Source organism: Aegilops tauschii, chromosome 6 (genome assembly GCF_002575655.3).
Source record: "Aegilops tauschii subsp. strangulata cultivar AL8/78 chromosome 6, Aet v6.0, whole genome shotgun sequence".
In the NCBI taxonomy this organism is placed as follows: domain Eukaryota; kingdom Viridiplantae; phylum Streptophyta; class Magnoliopsida; order Poales; family Poaceae; genus Aegilops; species Aegilops tauschii.
Genome location: NC_053040.3, coordinates 50448613 through 50473478, shown reverse-complemented (window position 1 = coordinate 50473478; position 24866 = coordinate 50448613). Strand labels below are relative to the sequence as shown.

The 24866-nt window shown below is 48.2% G+C and overlaps 1 protein-coding gene across 2 annotated transcripts in view; it reads right to left on the bottom strand.

Annotated features, from left to right (window-relative positions):
* Positions 1-24866, bottom strand: part of LOC109731522 (uncharacterized) — a 247867-nt gene that overhangs the window by 92887 nt on the left and 130114 nt on the right. The window lies entirely within an intron of this gene.

Here is a 24866-nt window from a genome sequence, read left to right as displayed (position 1 = left end):
CCAACTTTCTCTGGGTTCGCGTCGATCCCTCGTTCAGAAACGAGGAAACCGAGTAACTTTCCACCAGTAACTCCGAATGTGCACTTCGATGGGTTAAGCTTGATATCATACCTTCTCAGGTTCGCAAAGGTTTCAGCGAGGTCAGCAGCAGGTCGGAACCTTTGCGCGACTTGGCCACAATGTCATCCATATATGCTTCCACATTCCGACTGATTTAAGTGAGCAAACACTTCTGAATCATCCTCATAAATGTGGCTCCGGCGTTCTTGAGGCCGAATGGCATGGTGACATAACAAAAGCACCCGAATGGAGTGATGAAAGCTATTTTTATCTCATCGGGTCCATACAGTCGGATCTGATGATACCCGGAATAGGCGTCCAGAAAAGACAAACACTCACACCCCACAGTCGAGTCGACAATTTGGTCAATACGGGGGAGAGGAAAATGATCTTTCGGGCAGGCCCGATTGATATGCTTGAAGTTAATGCACAAACGAAGCGAGTCGTCCTTTTTGGGGACCATGACAACATTGGCCAGCCACTCGGAGTGGTAAATTTCTCGGATGAACTCGGCTGCCAGGAGCCGACCCACTTCCTCGCCAATTGCCTTTCTCTTCTGTATGGCGGACCGTCGAAGATGTTCCTTGACTAGTTTCACTTTCGGGTCGACTCGCAAACGGTGCTCAGCCAGTCCCCTGGGTACACCTGGCATGTCAGAAGGTTTCCATGCAAAGATGTCCCAGGTCTCACGGAGGAACTGAATGAGCGCTTCTTCCTATTTGCTGTCGAGTGATGTTGAGATATGAGTAGGAGCAGCATTAGGATTGGTCGGGTGAACATGAATCGGCTTCGTTTCACCGGACAACTGAAATGCAGAATCTGTGGCAGGCTTCTTGGCTCGCAACAAATCACTCTGATCTGCATTCTTCCGGTATTCTTGCATTTCGACAGATGCCAATTGTGCATCGGCGATTTTTGAGCCCTTCTAGAAGCACTCTTCTCCCTTTTGCCGATTGCCAGTGATTGTGATCACTCCTCTGGGACCAGGCATCTTCAGTTTGAGGTACACGTAACATGGTCGAGCCATAAAATGTGCATAAGCAGGCCTACCCAGAATAGCATGATAAGCACTTTGAAAATAGGTGGTTTTCGAATAGCCGATCAATCCTATCTACGAGGGGGCCTAAGAAATAGTAAAAGATACAAATGCATCGACGTTAGGAGCTCGGGAAGTAGAGCAAGGCCAGTTTCAAAGGAAGTTATACCTGACGGTTGCCGGGATGTCGCTAGGTGGGCGGCGGGAGGCCGGATCTGCGCACACTACGGTAGCGAGGAAGAAGGGGTGGGAGGCCCTCCCTCGCCAGTGATGCTTGGGAGAGAAGGCACGCTGATCGGGACGCGCCAGCAGTGGGTAAGAGCCGTCGCCGAGGACGACCGCATGAACGTTGCACCTTCTCACCTTCCCCGATCTGTGACCTACGGTGAGCAGAGAGAGAGAGTGTGTGGCCACCGCTATCGTGTTTAGATCTGGAGAGGACGAGACACTGTGAAGAGAGCAACACTAGCAAGCAAGCGCGGAGGCTCCTGCCTATATAGTGGAGTACTATTTTTCTTTTGTCTACCGGCCGGAGCCGGCTTGACCTCGGCAATGACTGTCGAGAAGTCTTCATGCACGTGCCCCGGAGGCGCAGTTGCTGTCATTTTGATCTGAAGCACCGGATTATAACATATAACACGAAAAAATGCCACATGACAAGAAATCATGATCTCACTGCCCAAAGGAGACAAGATGAATCCCGACTGACGAACTAGACGAGGATCAAAGCTCAAATTAAAGATAAACTCATAGAAAAGGGGTCCGTCGATAGATGTCCTAATTAACACAGCCGGCTTGACCTAGATGGCAGCCGAGTAGTCTTCGTGCATGTGCCCCCAATAACTAGCCCAACTCAGTTGTCGTTGTTTAACCCTCGCAGTGATCCGAAGCACATGACACCTAATTTTGCGAGATGACAAGAAACCTTTTTTTAGATTTCTCACCAGAACTACAGCCCTGTACAACACAGCCTGCACGATATGTAGACGATAGCCAATCTAGGCATGTCTGCTAAAGTCTGGTCACATGCATGGATGAACTGATCTTCCGTGTCTTGCAGGGATCATCCAGGTACCAACGTATGTACTCCTACAACACTTCTCCAGTAGTACTATCGCTCATCTTTCTCTTCTATTAACTCACCCGACTTGCGGGGCCAGGGAGTGTGCCTATGGTCGGTTCTCAATTGTGGTCCCACATGTGTGTGCAAACGCAATATGATGTGTGTTCCACTCGGAGAGCGGCGTGCCAGACCGACCGACCGTCTGGGGTGCGAAGCGAACGCGACGGGCGTGCTGTATAATCCGTACATGTGTACCGCCGTTTTCTTGAGGCTTTGCTCCATGGCGCAATCCATGGATACAAATTTAGTATACTGTACTATTTAAAAGTCGACGGCGGGGCTTTTCCTGCGCGGTAGACGGGGCAGTTCCGGCTAGTCGGTTCGACAGAGACGCGAGAAGATGAGGGAGTAGGCTGCTGGAAACGTAGGGCTGTGTGATTTGACAGCGAGTTACTGTTGGACAGGTGGGGTCCCGTGATTTGACTTGCCATTATCATTTTAACTGCGGTGTTACGCTCGGCGTGAGTCTCCCGATTCCTGACCACCTCCATACAGGTACCTCTCCCAATGCTCCACCAGGTAGACGCTGGCTCTTGCATGAGAGCCCACTCCTCCACTTTTTCCTTGCCTCTTTCCTCCACATATGCAAAAATGCCATGCAAAGCGGGCTTATAGCCCACTATTGTACTCCCTCTGTTCGAAAATAGATGACCCAACTTTGTTTTGGAACGGATGGAGTACTTACTTGCTCCTACAGGTGCTAAGCTTGGCACATAGGCATAAAGTCTGATGTGGAAGTTAATTAAGAAGAGAGAGACTAGTTTGGTGACCCAAGGAAGAGAAGGTGCTAAGCGCGTGTACCTAGGTGAAAAGACAATTTTGAGTCTATAGTTAATTAAATGAAGCAAACTTAGCAACAAAAAACTAAGCACCTATGCATTGGGGACTTGATTGCTAAGCCATTTAATGCCCTTAGCAGCTCATCTAAGCACCATTTCATCGAAAGAGGTCACTCCTTGGCAAATGCAAGAAATACTACAAAGAAAGAGATAGAGAGAAGTAAAAAAAATACTCTTATAGCCAACCTTATAGCTAACCTTGTTGTAGTACGAGTGACTAAGTGATGACTATGTATGACATGCCAACATCAGATAGCCTAACGCACCGTGTTAAATCTCCAAGGGCGCGACCGCGCGAGCGAGGCGACGGTCATGGTAGGCGGCGCGACCATGATACGGGCTGCTGGCAAACCTTGGATCTGAGATCGAATGGTCGCATTCTAAGTTGCTGAAAATTTGCAGAATAACCATCCACGATAGGATATTCAGCCATAGGTCTAGAATCACGCCATGCAACCGTTCGATCTCAGATCCAAGGGCTCTCGGAAGCCCGTATCATGGGAGAATGGAAAGCTTCGTATCACCTATAATTTTCCCAATGCTTGACATGACATCGAAAGCCATTTAATTGGGCGTCGAGTAGACATGACATCTAATTGGGCCCCCATAGCACCGTGCATGAATCCATTTATCCAGCAGGCAAGCCACTACCGTGCCATTTGCATGCCCCACTCAGCATTTTTACAATTGAAAAACCGCTGGCAGTTCGCTCCTACTCGTCCCCGGACGTCCTTTAACATTATGACAGTTCGCTCCTAGTCGTCCCGTCCTTTCACATTACGGCAGTTCCACTAATCCTAACCCTCCTCCCAAATTCATGGCGTCCCAAATCTCCATGATCAGCGGTGAATACAAGGTTAGAACCATCACCGGCGATGAGTTCGACGTCATCTACACCCGTTCTTCTGCGACGGTGAAAGGATGCCTTGCTCGCTTCAGTCGCATGTTCGAAAACTCAAATGATGAGTGGGTCGCTGGGCTAGATGTTGAGTACACCACAGTCCTGGGACAAGAGAAGGATCTAAAGGAGGAAGAGAAGATGAAGCCCGCCGTGATCCAGCTTTGCGTGCATGACTTATGCTTGGTTTACCACATATGCCATGCCGACGTTGAGTGCGAGGAATTTAAGAACTTCCTCAAGGGCAGCCTAGTCAAATTCGTTACTGTAGACTTTACGAATGACAAAAGAGTCCTGGGTTGGATAGGCCTCGTTGTAGGCAACCCCTTCGACCTCCAGAAGAATCGGCTGCTACCCTCCCGTGGTCAGCCTTCAAAGCTGACCCTGGCAGGAGCCATGGTTCATCCTTCGTACGGTAAACTAGAGAAACCTCCGTACACATTTCATCATCATGCATGGTAGTGGAATGTACTAGATATAGACCACATCCACTATGCTGCAATGGATTGCTACCTTTGTTTCAATATCTACAAGGGTTGGATGAAGAGCAAGAGCCAAGTGTGCGGTTCAAGCAAAGAAGTATCGGTCAAGAGGAAGAGGGACAAGGACGAAGTCGAGGACGTGGATGAGGACTCCGAGTAAGGTGACAGTGTCGTTGCTCATGGTGGTTCTAATGAAGTGTCTACCGGATTAGTTGCATAGTTTAATTTCAGGTGTGCTTAGTTTAATTTGAGGGGTGTGTTGTGCTGAGCCCCCAGCAGAACTATGTTATGTTCATTCTCACTATATTTCGTACATTTCATCTTTTAGTTGGTATAGTACTACCACTCATTTCTTCACATTATATACGTACAATATATATGGCCAACATCATATAGCCAGCAGTTTAGTTGTCAAAGAATTTCAGGGTGCTTAGTTTTGTCAAAGAATTCCAGGGTGCTTAGTTTTATTTGAGGGGTGTGTTGTGCTAGACATCATTAACTTATCATTGTGAGAATCGGCTTATTTTTGTCATGTAACATGGTCAACGGGTTTGACGTGAAAATAACAATGTCTAATGGCATTTCTGAGCAAACATCTGACTTAACGATGGCATTTTTTAGATATCTAATTGCATTTTTGAGCAGGCATCTCACGGATCGATGGCATTTTTTGAGTAGTTGTAACTTCTAATGGCAAAACTGAGTAGTGATACACAACTAGTGGTATAAATAATAAGAACCCAAGAATTAAATAGGTATGCTAATTTATTTATTTCTTTATACCTTTGTCTGCGAAACAATATACGCTGCCTCCCCCCAGATTTTATTTACAGAGGCAACATAGAACTATATGAGTGCCCTGTTAAATTTTGGAATTATTCCAGGTTCGTTTGGCCTTTTTTATACATTAATTGAGTTTCTGGTCATTTAATGTGCATAATTCAAATTTGATCTACAAGCCCTTGTTCCCGTGCACCAAAGTTGATTGAAAAATCACATGTGTGTCCTCGGGTGAATTTCTAGGTCCCATGCAAGAAATGGGAAAGAAATTCAAACATCTGGGCATCGTGGCTCGGCCGAGAACATTGAGAAGGTTGGTTTTAAAATTCTTGTAAATCCAAAACACGCCTGAAGATCGTGAATCTTGGCATGGTCTCATGTCATGGTACTACCATGCTGTGGTAAAAAAATTGCGGAATAGGAACAAGTTTTGGTATAAGTTTCTTGCAAACCGGAGCTCCTCTCAAGAAGGCTCGTGGTTCTGAGAGGGAACGTGTCAGTGGAAACGACACCTATGGGATCACTGGGATCCCTTCTATGGTTGGCTGGCGCGGGGTTGTGCAAAGAGCAGGTCCAGAAGCCAGCACAAGGATCGTTTACCCAGGTTCGGGCCGCGGGGATGCGTAAAACCCTAGTCCTGGTTTGGTGTATGTATTTGAGTGTTCTTGAGTTCTTGAACTAGCTACGGTGTGTCCCTAGTCCAAAAGAACCGAATCCTTCTCCTGGTCGCCTCGGGCCTCCTTTTATAGACAAAAGGGGTTGCCACAGTGGCACACAGGAGGTGGAAAGGTGTACAGTGGATGAGTCTATCCTCTGGAACCGTCGGACAAACGCATTTAATGCACTGCCGACCTGCCCCTCTTGCTTTATCGGGGACGGCAAGGAAGCTCGTCCCAGCTGTCGCCGCCTCGCCTGGCTGCGACGTGCGTCCGGGCTGACGAGACATTGTAGCGCCACGTTGGCTGGCTGCTGGGCTGGCGCGGTGGTGGAGTCTTCACGAAGATCTGCATGCCATCACGCAGGTGCTAGCTGAGTCGGCGTAGAGGCCGCACGCTGCCACTCAGGTGCCTGCCCAGCTAGTGGAGCTAGCAGCTGCATGGGAGCGGCGGTGTAGTCTTGGCAGACGTGGGCCTGGCCGCGGCCCCGTAAGTGTCCTCGGCAAGGGCCCTGCCGGGGCCCCGGCAAGGGTCCTGCCGCGGCACCGTGGTCATTGTCGGTGTCAAAACCGGCGGATCTCGGGTAGGGGGTCCCGAACTGTGCGTCTAAGGCGGATGGTAACAGGAGGCGGGGGACACGATGTTTACCCAGGTTCGGGCCCTCTCGATGGAGGTAATACCCTACATCCTGCTTGATTGATCTTGATGATATGAGTATTACAAGAGTTGATCTACCACGAGATCGTAGAGGCTAAACCCTAGAAGCTAGCCTATGGTATGATTGTTGTTGTCCTACGGACTAAACCCTCCGGTTTATATAGACACCGGAGGGGGCTAGGTTTACACAGAGTCGGTTACAAGGGAGGAGATCTACATATCCGTATTGCCAAGCTTGCCTTCCACGCCAAGGAGAGTCCCATCCGGACACGGGACGAAGTCTTCAATCTTGTATCTTCATAGTCCAACAGTTCGGCCAAAGGATATAGTCCGGCTATCCGAGGACCCCTTAATCCAGGACTCCCTCAGTAGCCCCTGAACCAGGCTTCAATGACGATGAGTCTGGCGCGCAGATTGTCTTCGGCATTGCAAGGTGGGTTCTTCTCCAAATTCTGAGTACCTGTCGAGTAGTGTCCGGCTTCCCATGAATGTTGTACTCCTCGGCTTCTGCGCCTAATAATGGCTATCGTCCACGTGTCGAGCGAATGCGAGAAGTCGGGGCATTTTTGCACTTGCCACCCTAACCATGTGAGTAAATCGTCTATTTAAGGGACTGGGGATCCTCAAATCCAGATCACACCAACCTCCCTCAGCGAGTATCCATCGGAGCGTGCCCGGAAAAATCCATCCCATCATGGCTGGTCGTCGCAGCTCCTCCTCTCGCTCCCGTAGCCCTAAGCCAGGCAACTGGAAGAAGTGTTCCGTCTCCCACAGACAGTTAGTAGAGTTACAAACCCAGGGGTTTCTTCCTCCTGCGTATATGGTCCCCGTCCGAGCTGGACTAGCCACTTACAATGGCGGGGAACAAGCGGAGAGCTTTCCCAACCCATCCATGGGGGAGCGGGTATGCCTTGTCCCGTACTTGTTAAGGGGACTTGGATTTCCGATCCATTCGTTCCTCCGCGGGCTCCTTGAGTTCTACGGCCTCCAGCTGCATAATTTTACTCCTACCTCCATATTACACATCGCAGGCTATGTCGCCCTTTGCGAGCTGTTTTTGGGCTGCGAAGCTCATTTCGAGTTATGGAAGGGGCTATTCTGCCTCGTACCCCATACACAAGAGGCATCGATATATCAAGTGGGCGGAGCCGAGATATGGCGCATCGCCGGGACCGGATATCTATCCGGTACTCCGAAAAAGACATCCGAAGACTGGCCTTCGGAATGGTTTTATATGGAGGACGTCCCTCTTCCGGACCCTGTTCGGATGGGCCTTCCTGAGCTTAATAATGCCCCTTTGAAGAAACGCCGCAGCTGGCGCCCTCGGAGCCCCCAGGAGGAAGATAACAGAGAGGTCCTTTACCTGATGAGCCGGATACAAACGCTGGCCAAATCAGGATTGACAATAGTCGAGGTTATGTCACTATGTATAATGCGGGGGGTGCAGCCACTTCAATATCGGGGACAACCCATGTGGCACATCAATGGAGAAGACGATGCCACACGCTGCGGTCGTAAAGGCCTGGACTCCGACGCTGCTCTAGCGAAAATACTGTCCGATTTATACAAAGGAGAGGAAGAGGAGTTCATCCGTATCAAGCCACGGGATGGATTCTCCATGTACAACCCCCCAAACTGGGTGAGCTGCTACTTTTTACTCCAGACCTTCCCGCATTCTTTGTCACAAATATTTACCTTGCTATTTCATAGCAGGAACTGTGAAAAGCCGTGGGGGAGGTCCACAGCCCGCCTCCACAACCAGAGGACCCTGACCGGGCCCTCGACCCCGGACTCAAAGAGGATCCGGACACATTTGTGGAGCTTATTGACAGGACGTTCTATCCATTGAGCTGCAATGATGCCATGGTGGCCATCATAGCCGATTATCCTGGACTACTCCCTGCATCGCATGTAAGTAAAACCGGAGTCCCAACTTCCGAGAAGGATCCCTTTTTCTGCACTTCACCTACTGCACACATATGGTGTCTTACAGGGAAGGCCCTCGGGACGCCATGCCGAACCCGCAGTGACTTACCAACAAGGGGCACCGAAGCTGGGTAGGCTTAAAAGGAAGGCGGTCAGGACTGAGACGCCGTTGCAGAGGTATGAAACAGAACCCCGCTCCGTGGTTGTCGTCTTTTAAAATATAATGACATCCATGTTTCCTAGTAGGAAAAACGCTCGTCGGACTATATCCGGAGAGGTTGCCGGCCACGCCTCCACCAGCCGAGCTCCAGAGCCGGACCTAAAGGCGGACGCTAACATGGGGCCAACACCGGATGTTCCTCCTACAGAGGATGCGGATAGGCTGTCCGCTACGAATTCCGAAGTGGAGAGTGCCATGAATCACAGGCGCTGCCGGGCCGTACTCCGCGATGCTTGTTTCTCCCAAGAGGCGTTCGACGCCATTAACTCAGGAGACGCGTACATCCGACCTGCTCAAAATGGTCTTGCCAAAGGCACGGACCAGTATGTAAAGGATATACGGGTAAGAAAATCGAATAATTATGTATATCAGTAGCCCCTGAGACTTGAAACAGTTGGCACAACTGATTTAAGGATCATTGTTTGCATAGGTTCTTACGGAGAAGAATACCCGGTTGTCTCAAGAGCTGGAGGAGTGCAAAGCCCGGCTTTAGGCCGCAATTGCCGTAGTAAAGGAGTCCGAGAAGGCCCCATCTGGTAACACTTATTTCTATTGCAAAGGATGACAGGTACCAGGTAGTATGCGGCATGCATGCGAATCTAACAATAGATTCTGCAGATGACTCCGGAGTCAATCCGGAGGTCGTGATAGGGGATGAGCCGCATGCTCAACGACAGCTAAATCCTGGCGAGCGCGTGCTTACACGGGTTAGGCGGGAGAAAAACGATCTCCAAGACGCCAATATCCAGCTGGGCGTGGAACTGAAAGATGTTCGAGCCCAGCTTGCTGACTCCGTAAAGGAGAATAAGAGGCTTCGACGTGGCATTTTCAGTAAGTGCTTGAATGAACTTTTAAAGAGTTCGGCAAAGAAACGGGCTAACAGAGTTATGTCTGCAGGTATGCTGACGGGTCGTCCCGCGGAGGAGATGCCCGGGTCTGCGGGTGATCTTCTGCCAAAGCTCTTACAACTGCACGAACAAGTTCGCAGGTGATGCAGGGCATTGCCCAAGCCTTGTGGCCATCCGCCTCCCTGCCAGGAGGCATGGGGGAGCTTGTAGAGAAGCTCAAGGGAGCGCGGCGCTTCCGACTATGGAAGATATCAGCTTGCCGACAAGGTGCGAGGGAAGCCTGGTTCATGGTGAAGACGCGATATACCAGGGCTGACCCGAACCACATGGCCGAGGTCGGACCTGTGGGGTCCGATGGGAAAGAGATCACCGTCAGTTTGGTGTATGACCAAGTAGAATTAGCCACAAAGTATTCCCAACAGGATTGTAGGCTAGACAACATGTTGGATGGTATAGAAGAAGAATTTAGTCAGTCTAAGTGACTGTGTACTTCAAGTGATATGTATTGTCCCTAGCCGGATTGTAAATCATTTGTCATGGCGGACCTTTTCGCTTCGACCTCTGGACCCGACAGTCCGGAGTGTATCCGAATACCCGCTCAGTTATGTAAAAACCGGGGTACGCGTGGAAACCAGGCGTAGGGGTCATAAGTGCTTGAACAGACAAGTACCCAACTAGCTATGTTATATTACATGGATAGTAAGAAACATCTTCCAGGGAGAATAGTTCCGTGAAGGGTTCCTTTCCTAGGTACGCATGCCCTAATGTGCACGTTCGAGCTGCGAAAAGAGACGCGGGATATAAACATCGGGGGCATGTATTACAATAAGTAAAGGTCATCTTTTGTTCACCGACCGAGTATTCCCTTAAGAACGCTACCTTTCGGCTTCACCCAGTCTGAGGTATACATCCGGCTGACCCGGCAGTAACAATCGCAAAGGTGCTCCCCTTATGCCCTAGCCGAATTAACGGGAACGTAGGGCATAAACACAAGATCCAGGCAACCCAGCTTGGCCAAAACTTAAGTCATATCGATGCATATAATGACGAAAAAGGTACATGTGGAAGAATAACACATGTGTGGGGCATAGAGCCCGAAAAATAGTTATATTAAGCTTATGTATAGGAAGCCCCCAGGTATAATGAGCGCGGCTAGCGCGTCAAGATTGTGTAGTCAAGACACAATTTAGACTTTTAAGGCCTTGAAGAGAAAGGGAAGAAAGAAAGAAATAAAAGACAGATAACGGATATATAAAAAATTGACGGGGGTAAGGAGACGAACATAGAGTCCGGCACTAGGCGTAGAACCTTCAGAGTCTGGCTGCGTTCCATGGGTTTGGCTCGAGTCGATTGTCCGATGCATCCCGCAGACGATACGTCCACCGGTCAGAACTTGGACAATAACGAAGGGACCTTCCCATTTGGGCTTGAGCTTGTTCTTTTTCTTCTCCGGTAGGCGTAGAACGAGTTCGCCGACGTTATAAGTTTTGGCCCGTACTTCTCTGCTTTGATACCTTCGAGCCTGTTGCTGATAAAATGCGGAACGGGCTTTTGCTACGTCACGCTCCTCCTCCAAGGCGTCCAAAATGTCCTGCCGATCAAGCTCGGCTTCTTTCTCTTCGTACATGCGCACTCGAGGTGAGTCATGAATTATGTCGCAGGGCAGTACCGCCTCTGCGGCGTACACCATGAAAAACGGTGTGTATCCGGTAGTGCGATTCGGCGTGGTCCGCAGCCCCCATAGTACGGAGTCGAGCTCCTCTACCCAGTGCGTATCTGATTCCTTTAAGGATCGCACTAATCTAGATTTAATGCCGCTCATGATAAGACCATTTGCTCGCTCGACTTGACCGTTAGTTTGCGGGTGATAGACAGAAGCATAATCGAGCTTAATGCCCATGTTACTGCACCAAATTTTTACCTCGTCAGCTGTAAAGTTCGAGCCGTTATCGGTGATGATGCTGTGGCGGACGCCGTAAGGGTGTACAACCCCGGATATGAAGTCTATCACTGGTCCGGACTCGGCCGTTTTAACTGGTTTGGCTTCTATTCATTTGGTGAATTTATCCACCATGACCAACAACTATTTTTTTCTTGTGGCTTCCCCCTTTGAGGGGTCCGACCATATCAAGCCCCCAGACCGCAAAGGGCCAAGTGATGGGGATTGTTCGGAGAGCGGTAGGCGGCATATGGCTTTGATTTGCAAAAAGCTAGCAACCGACGCATCGTTTAACGAGATCCTATGCGTCTGCTCGGGCCGTCGGCCAGTAAAAACCTGTACGGAAGGCCTTTCTTACCAGGGTCCGGGCTGCGGCGTGGTGGCCGCCAAGTCCAGCATGAATTTCTGCCAAAAGTTGCCAGGGTCCGGTAGCGCTTTTCTTATAAAGCTCTGCCTCGTGGACCCTGTAGGCTTTAGACCGCCGCACAATGCAACGTGCCTCGTTTGGGTCCCCAGGTAGTTTCTGCCTAGTTAGGTAGGCCAAGAAGGGTTCTGTCCACGGGGCGATGACAGCCATAATCACGTGCGCGGAAGGTGTTATTTCGGTGGTAGAGCCCCCGATTACGTCAGGGTGTTCGGGATCTGGCGTTGTGTCCGGGTCCGGACTATTGTTTCCGGTCTCTCCTTCCCATACCACCGATGGCTTAAACAGCCTTTCCAAGAAGATATTAGGTGGGACCGGGTCGTGCTTAGCGCTGATGCGGGCGAGGATATCTGCCGCCTGATTGTTTTCCCGGACCACATGGTGGAATTCAAGCCCCTCGAACCGAGCTGACACTTTGAGGACGGCATTGCGATAAGCCGCCATTTTTGGATCCTTGGCATCGAAGTCTTCATTTATTTGAGATATTGCAAGGTCCGAATCCCCACGCACCTCTAGGCGTTGAATGCCCATGGAGACTGCCATCCCGAGACCATGTAACAAGGCCTCGTATTCTGCTGCATTGTTGGAGTCTGTGTATAGTATTTGGAGCACGTATTGGACTGTATCTCCAGTGGGGGGTGTCAGGACGACACCAGCCCCCAGACCAACCAGCATTTTAGAGCCGTCATAGTGCATGACCCAATTGCAGTATGCGCCGTACTCTTTAGGGAGTTCGGCTTCTGTCCATTCGGCGACGAAATCAGCCAGTACTTGTGACTTAATGGCTCGCTGAGGTTTGTATATTATGTCGAACGGGAGGAGCTCAATAGCCCATTTAGCAATCCGGACCGTGGCTTCGCGGTTGTTTATTATGTCGTTGAGTGGTACTTCAGAAGCCACCGTAATTGAACATGCTTGAAAGTAGTGTCGTAGTTTCCGGGATGCCATGAAGACCGCGTATGCTATCTTTCGATAGTGTGGGTACCGTGATTTGCATGGAGTGAGGATAGTGGATACATAGTATACTGGCTTTTGAAGCGGGAACTTATGTCCGTCCGTCTCTTGTTCGACGACGAGCACTGCACTTACAACTTGGTGTGTTGCCGCTATATATAACAACATTGGTTCGCCTACATTTGGCGCGGCCAAGATTGGGTTTGTGGCCAAAACGGCTTTTATTTCCTCTAGTTCGGCCGTGGCCGCATCCGTCCACTCGAAGTGTTCGGTGCGTCAAAGAAGGCGATAAAGAGGCAGTGCCTTTTCCCCTAATCGGGAGATGAAGCGGCTTAAGGCAGCCACGCATCCAGTTAGTTTCTGGATTTGCTTGAGGTCTGTTGGGATGGCCAACTGTGACAGAGCTCTAATTTTAGACGGATTTGCTTCGATTCCTCTGTTGGAGACGATGAAGCCTAAGAGCTTTCTGGCGGGCACGCCGAAGACGCATTTTTCCGGATTGAGCTTAATGTCGTATGTTCGGAGATTATCGAACGTGAGCCTCAAGTCGTCTATTAAGGATTCGACGGGTCTGGTTTTAACGACCCCATTGTCTATGTATGCCTCCACTGTTTTGCCGATCTGTGTCTCCAAGGATGTCTGAATCATGCGTTGATAGGTTGCACCGGCGTTTTTGAGCCCGAAAGGCATGGTGTTAAAACAGAAGGGGCCATATGGAGTGATAAATGCCGTTGCGGCTTAATCGGACTCCGCCATCTTAATTTGATGGTATCCGGAGTATGCGTCGAGGAAACACAATGAATCATGTTCTACGGTAGCATCGATAATTTGATCGATGCGAGGGAGGGGGAAGGGATCCTTGGGGCAAGCCTTGTTAAGGTCCTTGAAGTTGACACGTAGGCGCCAGGATTTGTCCTTCTTTGGTACCATCACCAGGTTTGCTAGCCAGTCCGGATGTTTTATTTCTTGGATGAATCCGGCCTCCAGTAACTTGGATAGCTCTTCTCCCATGGCTTGTAGCTTAGGTTCAGAGAAACGCCGAAGAGTCTGCTTGACCGGCTTGAACCCCTTTAGAATGTTAAGGCTATGCTCGGCCAGCCTGCGTGGGATTCCTGGCATGTCTGAAGGATGCCAGGCAAAGATGTCCCAATTTTCGCGCAAGAACTCCCGTAGTGCGGCGTCTACTGTGGGGTTTAATTGTGCCTCGATGGATGCTGTTTTGGTAGGGTCCGTTGGGTGGACTTGGAATTTGACTATTTCATCCGCTGGTTTAAAAGAGGTGGATTTGGATCTTTTGTCGAGTATCACGTCGTCCCTGTCCACCGTGGAGCGCAGCGCCGTCAGTTCTTCGGCCGCGAGGGCTTCGGATAATGCCTCAAGGGCTAGTGCGGCGGTTTTATTCTCGGCGCGGAGTGCTATGTCCGGATCACTAGCTAGAGTGATGATTCCATTGGGCCCGGGCATTTTGAGCTTCATGTACCCGTAATGGGGTATAGCTTGGAAGATCGTGAATGCCTCCCGCCCTAAAAGGGCGTGGTATCCGCTACTGAACGGGGCCACTTGGAATAGGATTTCTTCGGACCTATAATTCTCCGGCATGCCGAATACCAAGTCTAGTGTGATTTTTCCCGCGCAGCGTGCCTCCCGACTAGGGATGATTCCTCTGAAGGTCGTGCTGCTTTGCTCAATGCGGCTCCTATCTATTTCCATTTTGCTAAGAGTTTCTTCATAGATGAGGTTTAATCCGTACCGCCGTCCATGAGCACTTTAGTAAGCCAGAAGGTTAAGGACTAAGAGTTTCTCGGGCTGTTCGGAATTTAGGTTCGTCACTGGCATTGAAGGCGATAGCCGTATCGCTCCATGGATTTATTGCTGCTACGTGGCAGACTTCGGCAAGGCTGCGGAGTGCTCGCTTACGCCTATTATTTGAGGCGAAGGTCTCAAAGACTGTCAATACTGTATTGTTGTTTTCCACGGGATGGTGCTCTGCGGTGTTGCTGATGAGGAGATCCTTACCGCTCTTGGCCACCTGCCGGAGTACCCAACATGCTCTAAGGCTGTGTGTTGGCATGGTATCCGCTGTACTGTGAATTTTGCATGGCCCGTTAAGCCATCCCTCCAATACGGTTCCGCGCCCTGTAGTGGGCTTTTGTTTCTTTGTAATTGGGTCGGGTGACTTACGAGAGTACACCCTTTTAGTTCGGACGGGGGGTTTTGTGAGAGCCGGGGGATCTCAAAATTTTGTTTGGGTTTTCTAGGCGCTTTCCATCGCACAGTACTTCCGTACTATGGCCGCCAAGTCAGCGAAGTGTGCTATGTCACGGCGACTTATGGCGTTGAGGATTCCCTTGTCCGTGCAATTATTGCAAAAGAATGATAGTGCATCTTCCTCGCGACAGTCCTTAACCTTGCTCATTAAAAGGAGGAATCTGGCCCAATAGATGTGTACTGTCTCTTGGGGCTCTTGTCTAATGTGGGAAAGATCGCTTATATCTGGGTGGGTGGGGTGGATTTAAGTCCGAACCCTGACCCGATCTGAGACCCAGGGGCGGAGGAGTTTCCGAGCTTGGAAGTTCGGGCTCCGGGATGTTGCTCAACAGGTATGTCCCACTGCCAGATTCTAGGTTCAAGGTTTGGGCCATGTCCTCCCGTAGACGGGTATCAGGCTCGGAGAGCTCGCAAATCCGGACATAGTTTGTCCTCAAGATAGAGGAGGAATCACTGCGTTGCTCCTCTACCACCGCTATCTGGTGGGTGACCGGCGGGGAGTTAATCTCCCTTTGGTCGGGTTTAAACACGATCTGATCATAGTCTGTAGCGATTCCCAAGGCGGCGATGCGATCCAAGAGCTCGTTCAAGGAAGAGAGCTCCATTGGATCCAACTACTCGGCGAATTCCGAGCCGACGTGGAGGCTGTTTTCGATGACCCGAGAAGTCATCGCCGGCGCAGCGGCCGAACGGGCGGTCATGACGAAACCGCCTAGCCGGAGAGTTTGGCCTATAGCCAGGTCTCCCCCAGAGGTGATGTTGTCCTTGGCAACGAGACGAGCCATCCAGCCTTATGATGACGGCACAGTGGAACTCTCAATGAAAGCACCAATGTCGGTGTCAAAACCGGCGGATCTCGGGTAGGGGGTCCCGAACTGTGCGTGTAAGGCGGATGGTAACAGGAGGCGGGGGACACGATGTTTACCCAGGTTCGGGCCCTCTCGATGGAGGTAATACCCTACTTCCTGCTTGACTGATCTTCATGATATGATTATTGAAGGAAATATGCCCTAGAGGCAATAATAAAGTATTATATATTTCCTTATATCATGATAAATGTTTATTATTCATGCTAGAATTGTATTAACCGGAAACATAATACATGTGTGAATACATAGACAAACAGAGTGTCACTAGTATGCCTCTACTTGACTAGCTCGTTAATCAAAGATGGTTATGTTTCCTAGCCATACACATGAGTTGTCATTTGATTAACGGGATCACCTCATTAGGAGAATGACGTGATTGACATGACCCATTCCGTTAGCTTAGCGCCCGATCGTTTAGTATGTTGCTATTGCTTTCTTCATGACTTATACATGTTCCTATGACTATGAGATTATGCAACTCCCGTTTACCAGAGGAACACTTTGTGTGCTACCAAACGTCACAACGTAACTGGGTGATTATAAAGGTGCTCTACAGGTGTCTCCAAAGGTACTTGTTGGGTTGGCGTATTTCGAGATTAGGATTTGTCACTCCGATTGTCGGAGAGGTATCTCTGGGCCCACTCGGTAATGCACATCACTATAAGCCTTGCAAGCATTGTGACTAATGAGTTAGTTGCGGGATGATGTATTACGGAACGAGTAAAGAGACTTTCCGGTAACGAGATTGAACTAGGTATCGAGATACCGACGATCGAATCTCGGGCAAGTAACATACCGATGACAAAGGGAACAACGTATGTTGTTATGCGGTCTGACCGATAAAGATCTTCGTAGAATATGTGGGAGCCAATATAGGCATCCAGGTCCCGCTATTGGTTATTGACCGGAGAGGTGTCTCGGTCAGGTCTACATAGTTCTCGAACCCAAAGAGTCCGCACGCTTAAAGTTACGATGACAGTTATATTATGAGTTTATATGTTTTGATGTACCGAAGGTTGTTCGGAGTCCCGGATGTGATCACGGACATGACGAGGAGTCTTGAAATGGTCGAGACATAAAGATTGATATATTGGACGACTATATTCGGACACCGGAAGTGTTCCGGAGAAGTTTCGGATTAAACCGGAGTGCCGGAGGGTTACCGGAACCCCCCGGGGAAGTATTGGGCCTTAGTGGGCCTTGAGGGGAGAGAGAGGGCAGCAGCCAGGAGGTGGTGCGCCCCCTCCCAGGAGGAGTCCTAGTTGGACTAGGAGAGGGGGGCGCAGCCCCCTTTCCCTCTCCCTCTCCCTCTCTTTCCTTCCCCCCTTCTTTTCCTAGTAGGACTAGGAAAGGGGAGTCCTACTCCTACTAGGAGGAGGACTCCCCCCTCTCTTTGGCGCGCCAAGGGCAGCCGGCCTCCCCCTTGCTCCTTTATATACGGGGGCAGGGGGCACCTCTAGACACACTTGATATACGATATTTTAGCCGTGTGCGGTGCCCCCCTCCACCATATTACACCTCGATAATACCGTCGCGGAGCTTAGGCGAAGCCCTGCGTCGGTGGAACATCATCATCGTCACCACGCCGTCGTGCTGACGAAACTCTCCCTCAACACTCGGCTGGATCGGAGTTCGAGGGACGTCATCGAGCTGAACGTGTGTAGAACTTGGAGGTGCCGTACGTTCGGTACTTGATCGGTCGGATCGTGAAGACGTACGACTACATCAACCGCGTTGTGATAACGCTTCCGCTGTCGGTCTACGAGGGTACGTGGACAACACTCTCCCCTCTCGTTGCTATGCATCACCATGATCTTGTGTGTGCGTAGGAATTTTTTTGAAATTACTACGTTCCCCAACAGTGGTATCCGAGCCTGGTTTTATGCGTTGATGCTATGCACGAGTAGAACACAAGTGAGTTGTGGGCGATATAAGTCATACTGCTTACCAGCATGTCATACTTTGGTTCAGTGGTATTGTGAGATGAAGCGGCCCGGAGCGACATTACGCGTACGCTTACGCGAGACTGGTTTCACCGTTGCGAGCACTCGTTGCTTAAAGGTGACCGGCGGGTGTCTGTCTCTCTCACTTTAGTTGAACCGAGTGTGGCTATGCCCGGTCCTTGCGAAGGTTAAAACATCACCAACTTGACAAACTATCGTTGTGGTTTTGATGCGTAGGTAAGAACGGTTCTTGCTAAGCCCGTAGCAGCCACGTAAAACTTGCAACAACAAAGTAGAGGACGTCTAACTTGTTTTTGCAGGGCATGTTGTGATGTGATATGGTCAAGACATGATGTGATATAATTTGTTGTATGAGATGATCATGTTTTGTAACCGAGTTATCGGCAACTGGTAGGAGCCATATGGTTGTCGCTTTATTGTATGAGATGCAATCACCATGTAATTTTTTACTTTATCTCTAAGCGATAGCGATAGTTGTAAAAGCAATTAGTTGGCGAGACGACAACGATACTACGATGGAGATCAAGGTGTCGGGCCGGTGACGATGGTGATCATGAGGGTGCTTCGGAGATGGAGATCACAAGCACGGTGCTTCGGAGATGGAGATCACAAGCACAAGATGATGATGGCCATATCATATCACTTATATTGATTGCATGTGATGTTAATCCTTTGTGCATCTTATCTTGCTTTGATTAACGGTAGCATTATAAGATGATCTCTCACTAAAATTTCAAGATAAAAGTGTTCTCCCTGAGTATGCACCGTTGCGAAAGTTCTTCGTGCTGAGACACCACGTGTTAATCGGGTGTGATAGGCTCTACGTTCAAATATAACGGGTGCAAAACAGTTGCACACGCAGAATACTCAGGTTAAACTTGACGAGCCTAGCATATACAGATATGGCCTCGGAACACAGAGACCGAAAGGTCGAGCGTGAATCATATAGTAGATATGATCAACATAGTGATGTTCACCATTGAAACTACTCCATCTCACGTGTTAATCGGACATGGTTTAGTCGCTTTGGATCACGTAATCACTTAGATGATTAGAGGGATGTCTATCTAAGTGGGAGTTCTTAAGTAATATGATTAATTGAACTTAAATTTATCATGAACTTAGTACCTGATAGTATCTTACTTGTCTATGTTAATTGTAGATAAATGGCCCGTGATGTTGTTCCGTTGAATTTTATTGCGTTCCTTGAGGATTATCCTCATTGCTGCACAGAAGAATTACGTCCTGGAAGTACCGCTAGGTGCCAGGCCTCCTGCAAGAGCTACGCCAGAAGTTATGAACGTCTGGCAGAGCAAAGCTGATGACTACTCAATAGTTCAGTGTGCCATGCTTTACGGCTTAGAACCGGGTCTTCAACGACGTTTTGAACGTCATGGAGCATATGAGATGTTCCAGGAGTTGAAGTTAATATTTCAAGCAAATGCCCGGATTGAGAGATATGAAGTCTCCAATAAGTTCTATAGCTGCAAGATGGAAGAGAATAGTTCTGTCAGTGAGCATATACTCAGAATGTCTGGGTATAATAATCACTTGATTCAACTGGGAGTTCAACTTCCGGATGATTGCGTCATTGACAGAATTCTTCAATCACTGCCACCAAGCTACAAGAGCTTCGTGATGAACTATAACATGCAAGGGATGGATAAGACAATTCCCGAGCTCTTCGCAATGCTAAAGGCAGTGGAGGTAGAAATCAAAAAGGAGCATCAAGTGTTGATGGTCAGTAAAACCACTAGTTTCAAGAAAAAGCGCAAAGGGAAGAAGAAAGGGAACTTCAAGAAGAACGGCAAGCAAGTTGCTATTCAGGAGAAGAAATCCAAATCTGGACCTAAGCCTGAAACTGAGTGCTTCTACTATAAGCAGACTGGTCACTGGAAGCGGACCTGCCCCAAGTATTTGGCGGATAAGAAGGATGGCAAGATTAACAAAGGTATATGCGATATACATGTTATTGATGTGTACCTTACTAATACTCGCAGTAGCACCTAGGTTTTTGATACTGGTTCTGTTGCTAATATTTGCAACTCGAAACAGGGGCTACGGATTAAGCGAAGATTGGCTAAGGACGAGGTGACGATGCACGTGGGAAATGGTTCCAAAGTCGATGTGATCGCCGTCGGCACGCTACCTCTACATCTACCTTCGGGATTAGTTTTAGACCTAAATAATTGTTATTTGGTGCCAGCGTTGAGCATGAACATTATATCTGGATCTTGTTTAATGCGAGACGGTTATTCATTTAAATCAGAGAATAATGGTTGTTCTATTTATATGAATAATATGTTTTATGGTCATGCACCCTTGAAGAGTGGTCTATTTTTAATGAATATCGATAGTACTGATACACATATTCATAATGTCGAAGCCAAAAGATGCAGAGTTAATAATGACAGTGCAACTTATTTGTGGCACTGCCGTTTAGGTCATATCGGTGTAAAGCGCATGAAGAAACTCCATACTGATGGAATTTTGGAATCACTTGATTTTGAATCACTTGGTACTTGCGAACCGTGCCTCATGGGCAAGATGACCAAAAGACCGTTCTCCGGAACTATGGAGAGAGCAACAGATTTGTTGGAAATCATACATACAGATGTATGTGGTCCGATGAATATTGAGGCTCATGGCGGATATCGTTATTTTCTCACCTTCACAGATGATTTGAGCAGATATGGGTATATCTACTTAATGAAACATAAGTCTGAAACATTTGAAAAGTTCAAAGAATTTCAGAGTGAAGTTGAAAATCATAGTAACAAGAAAATAAAATTCCTACGATCTGATCGTGGAGGAGAATATTTGAGTTACGAGTTTGGTCTACATTTGAAACAATGTGGAATAGTTTCGCAACTCACGCCACCCGGAACACCACAGCGTAATGGTGTGTCCGAACGTCGTAATCGCACTTTATTAGATATGGTGCGATCTATGATGTCTCTTACTGATTTACCGCTATCGTTTTGGGGTTATGCTTTAGAGACGGCTGCATTCACTCTAAATAGGACACCATCGAAATTCGTTGAGACGACGCCTTATGAACTATGGTTTGGCAAGAAACCAAAGTTGTCGTATCTTAAAGTTTGGGGTTGCGATGCTTATGTGAAGAAACTTCAACCTGATAAGCTCGAACCTAAATCGGAGAAATGTGTCTTCATAGGATACCCAAAAGAGACTGCATGGTATACCTTCTATCACAGATCCGAAGGCAAGATATTCGTTGCTAGGAATGGATCCTTTCTAGAGAAGTAGTTTCTCTCGAAAGATGTGAGTGGGAGGAAAGTAGAACTTGATGAGGTAACTGTACCTGCTCCCTTATTGGAAAGTAGATCATCGCAGAAATCAGTTTCTGCGACACCTACACCAAGTAGTGAGGAAGTTAATGATAATGATCATGAAACTTCAGATCAAGTTATTACTGAACCTCGTAGGTCAACTAGATCAAGATCCGCACCAGAGTGGTACGGTAATCCTGTTCTGGAGGTCATGTTACTAGACCATGACGAACCTACGAACTATGAAGAAGCGATGGTGAGCCCAAATTCCGCAAAATGGCTTGAAGCCATGAAATCCGAGATGGGATCCTTGTATGAGAACAAAGTATGGACATTGGTTGACTGGCCCGATGGTCGGCAAGCCATTGAAAACAAATGGATCTTCAAGAAGAAGACTGACGCTGATGGTAATATTACTGTCTATAAAGCTCGACTTGTTGCAAAAGGTTTTCGACAAGTTCAAGGGATTGACTACGATGAGACCTTCTCACCCGTAGCGATGCTTAAGTCTGTCCGAATCATGTTAGCAATTGCCGCATTTTATGATTATGAAATTTGGCAATGGATGTCAAAACTGCATTCCTGAATGGATTTCTGGAAGAAGAGTTGTATATGATGCAACCGGAAGGTTTTGTCGATCCAAAGGGAGCTAACAAAGTGTGCAAGCTCCAGCGATCCATTTATGGACTGGTGCAAGCCTCTCGGAGTTGGAATAAACGCTTTGATAGTGTGATCAAAGCATTTGGTTTTATACAGACTTTTCGAGAAGCCTGTATTTACAAGAAAGTGAGTGGGAGCTCGATAGCATTTCTGATATTATATGTGGATGACATATTACTGATTGGAAATGATATAGAATTTCTGGATAGCATAAAGGGATACTTGAATAAGAGTTTTTCAATGAAAGACCTCGATGAAGCTGCATATATATTAGGCATTAAGATCTATAGAGATAGATCAAGACGCTTAATTGGACTTTCACAAAGCACATACCTTGACAAAGTTTTGAAGAAGTTCAAAATGGATCAAGCAAAGAAAGGGTTCTTGCCTGTACTACAAGGTGTGAGATTGAGTAAGACTCAATGCCCGACCACTGCAGAAGATAGAGAGAAGATGAAAGATGTTCCCTATGCTTCAGCCATAGGCTCTATCATGTATGCAATGCTGTGTACCAGACCTGATGTGTCCCTTGCTATAAGTTTAGCAGGGAGGTACCAAAGTAATCCAGGAGTGGATCACTAGACAGCGGTCAAGAACATCCTGAAATACCTGAAAAGGACTAAGGATATGTTTCTCGTTTATGGAGGTGACAAAGAGCTCATCGTAAGGGGTTACGTTGATGCAAGCTTTGACACTGATCCGGATGATTCGAAATCGCAAACCGGATATGTATTTACATTGAACGGTGGAGCTATCAGTTGGTGCAGTTCTAAGCAAAGTGTCGTGGCGGGATCTACGTGTGAAGCGGAATACATAGCTACTTCGGAAGCAGCAAATGAAGGAGTCTGGATGAAGGAGTTCATATCCGATCTAGGTGTCATACCTAGTACATCGGGACCAATGAAAATCTTTTGTGACAATACTGGTGCAATTGCCTTAGCAAAGGAATCCAGATTTCACAAGAAAACCAAGCACATCAGAAGACGCTTCAATTCCATCCGGGACTTAGTCCAGGTGGGAGACATAGAAATTTGCAAGATACATACGGATCTGAATGTTGCAGACCCGTTGACTAAGCCTCTTCCACGAGCAAAACATGATAAGCACCAAGACTCCATGGGTGTAACAATCATTACTATGTAATCTAGATTATTGACTCTAGTGCAAGTGGGAGACTGAAGGAAATATGCCCTAGAGGCAATAATAAAGTATTATATATTTCCTTATATCATGATAAATGTTTATTATTCATGCTAGAATTTTATTAACCGGAAACATAATACATGTGTGAATACATAGACAAACAGAGTGTCACTAGTATGCCTCTACTTGACTAGCTCGTTAATCAAAGATGGTTATGTTTCCTAGCCATAGACATGAGTTGTCATTTGATTAACGGGATCACCTCATTAGGAGAATGACGTGATTGACATGACCCATTCCGTTAGCTTAGCACCCGATCGTTTAGTATGTTGCTATTGCTTTCTTCATGACTTATACATGTTCCTATGACTATGAGATTATACAACTCCCGTTTACCAGAGGAACACTTTGTGTGCTACCAAACGTCACAACGTAACTGGGTGATTATAAAGGTGCTCTACAGGTGTCTCCAAAGGTACTTGTTGGGTTGGCGTATTTCAGATTAGGATTTGTCACTCCGATTGTCGGAGAGGTATCTCTGGGCCCACTCGGTAATGCACATATGAGACTGATTGAACTAGGTATCGAGATACCGACGATCGAATCTCGGGCAAGTAACATACCGATGACAAAGGGAACAACGTATGTTGTTATGCGGTCTGACCGATAAAGATCTTTGTAGAATATGTGGGAGCCAATATGGGCATCCAGGTCCCGCTATTGGCTATTGACTGGAGAGGTGTCTCGGACATGTCTACATAGTTCTCGAACCCAAAGAGTCTGCACGCTTAAAGTTACGATGACAGTTATATTATGAGTTTATATGTTTTGATGTACCGAAGGTTGTTCGGAGTCCCGGATGTGATCACGGACATGACGAGGAGTCTCGAAATGGTCGAGACATAAAGATTGATATATTGGACGACCATATTCGGACACCGGAAGTGTTCCGGAGAAGTTTCGGATTAAACCGGAGTGCCGGAGGGTTACCGGAACCCCCCGGGGAAGTATTGGGCCTTAGTGGGCCTTGAGGGGAGAGAGAGGGCAGCAGCCAGGAGGTGGTGCGCCCCCTCCCAGGAGGAGTCCTAGTTGGACTAGGAGAGGGGGGCGCAGCCCCCTTTCCCTCTCCCTCTCCCTCTCTTTCCTTTCCCCCTTCTTTTCCTAGTAGGACTAGGAAAGGGGAGTCCTACTCCTACTAGGAGGAGGACTCCCCCCCTCTCTTTGGCGCGCCAAGGGCAGCCGGCCTCCCCCTTACTCCTTTATATACGGGGGCAGGGGGCACCTCTAGACACACTTGATATACGATATGTTAGCCGTGTGCGGTGCCCCCCTCCACCATATTACCCCTCGATAATACCGTCGCGGAGCTTAGGCGAAGCCCTGCGTCGGTGGAACATCATCATCGTCACCACGCCGTCGTGCTGACGAAACTCTCCCTCAACACTCGGCTGGATCGGAGTTCGAGGGACGTCATCGAGCTGAACGTGTGTAGAACTTGGAGGTGTTGTACGTTTGGTACTTGATCGGTCGGATCGTGAAGACGTACGACTACATCAACCGCGTTGTGATAACGCTTCCGCTGTCAGTCTATGAGGGTACGTGGACAACATTTTTGAAATTACTACGTTCCCCAACAAGTATTAGAAGAGTTGATCTACCACGAGATCGTAGAGGCTAAACCCTAGAAGCTAGCCTATGGTATGATTGTTGTTGTCCTATGGACTAAACCCTCCGGTTTATATAGACACCGGAGGGGGCAAGGGTTACATAGAGTTGGTTACAAGGGAGGAGATCTACATATCCATATTGCCAAGCTTGCCTTCCACG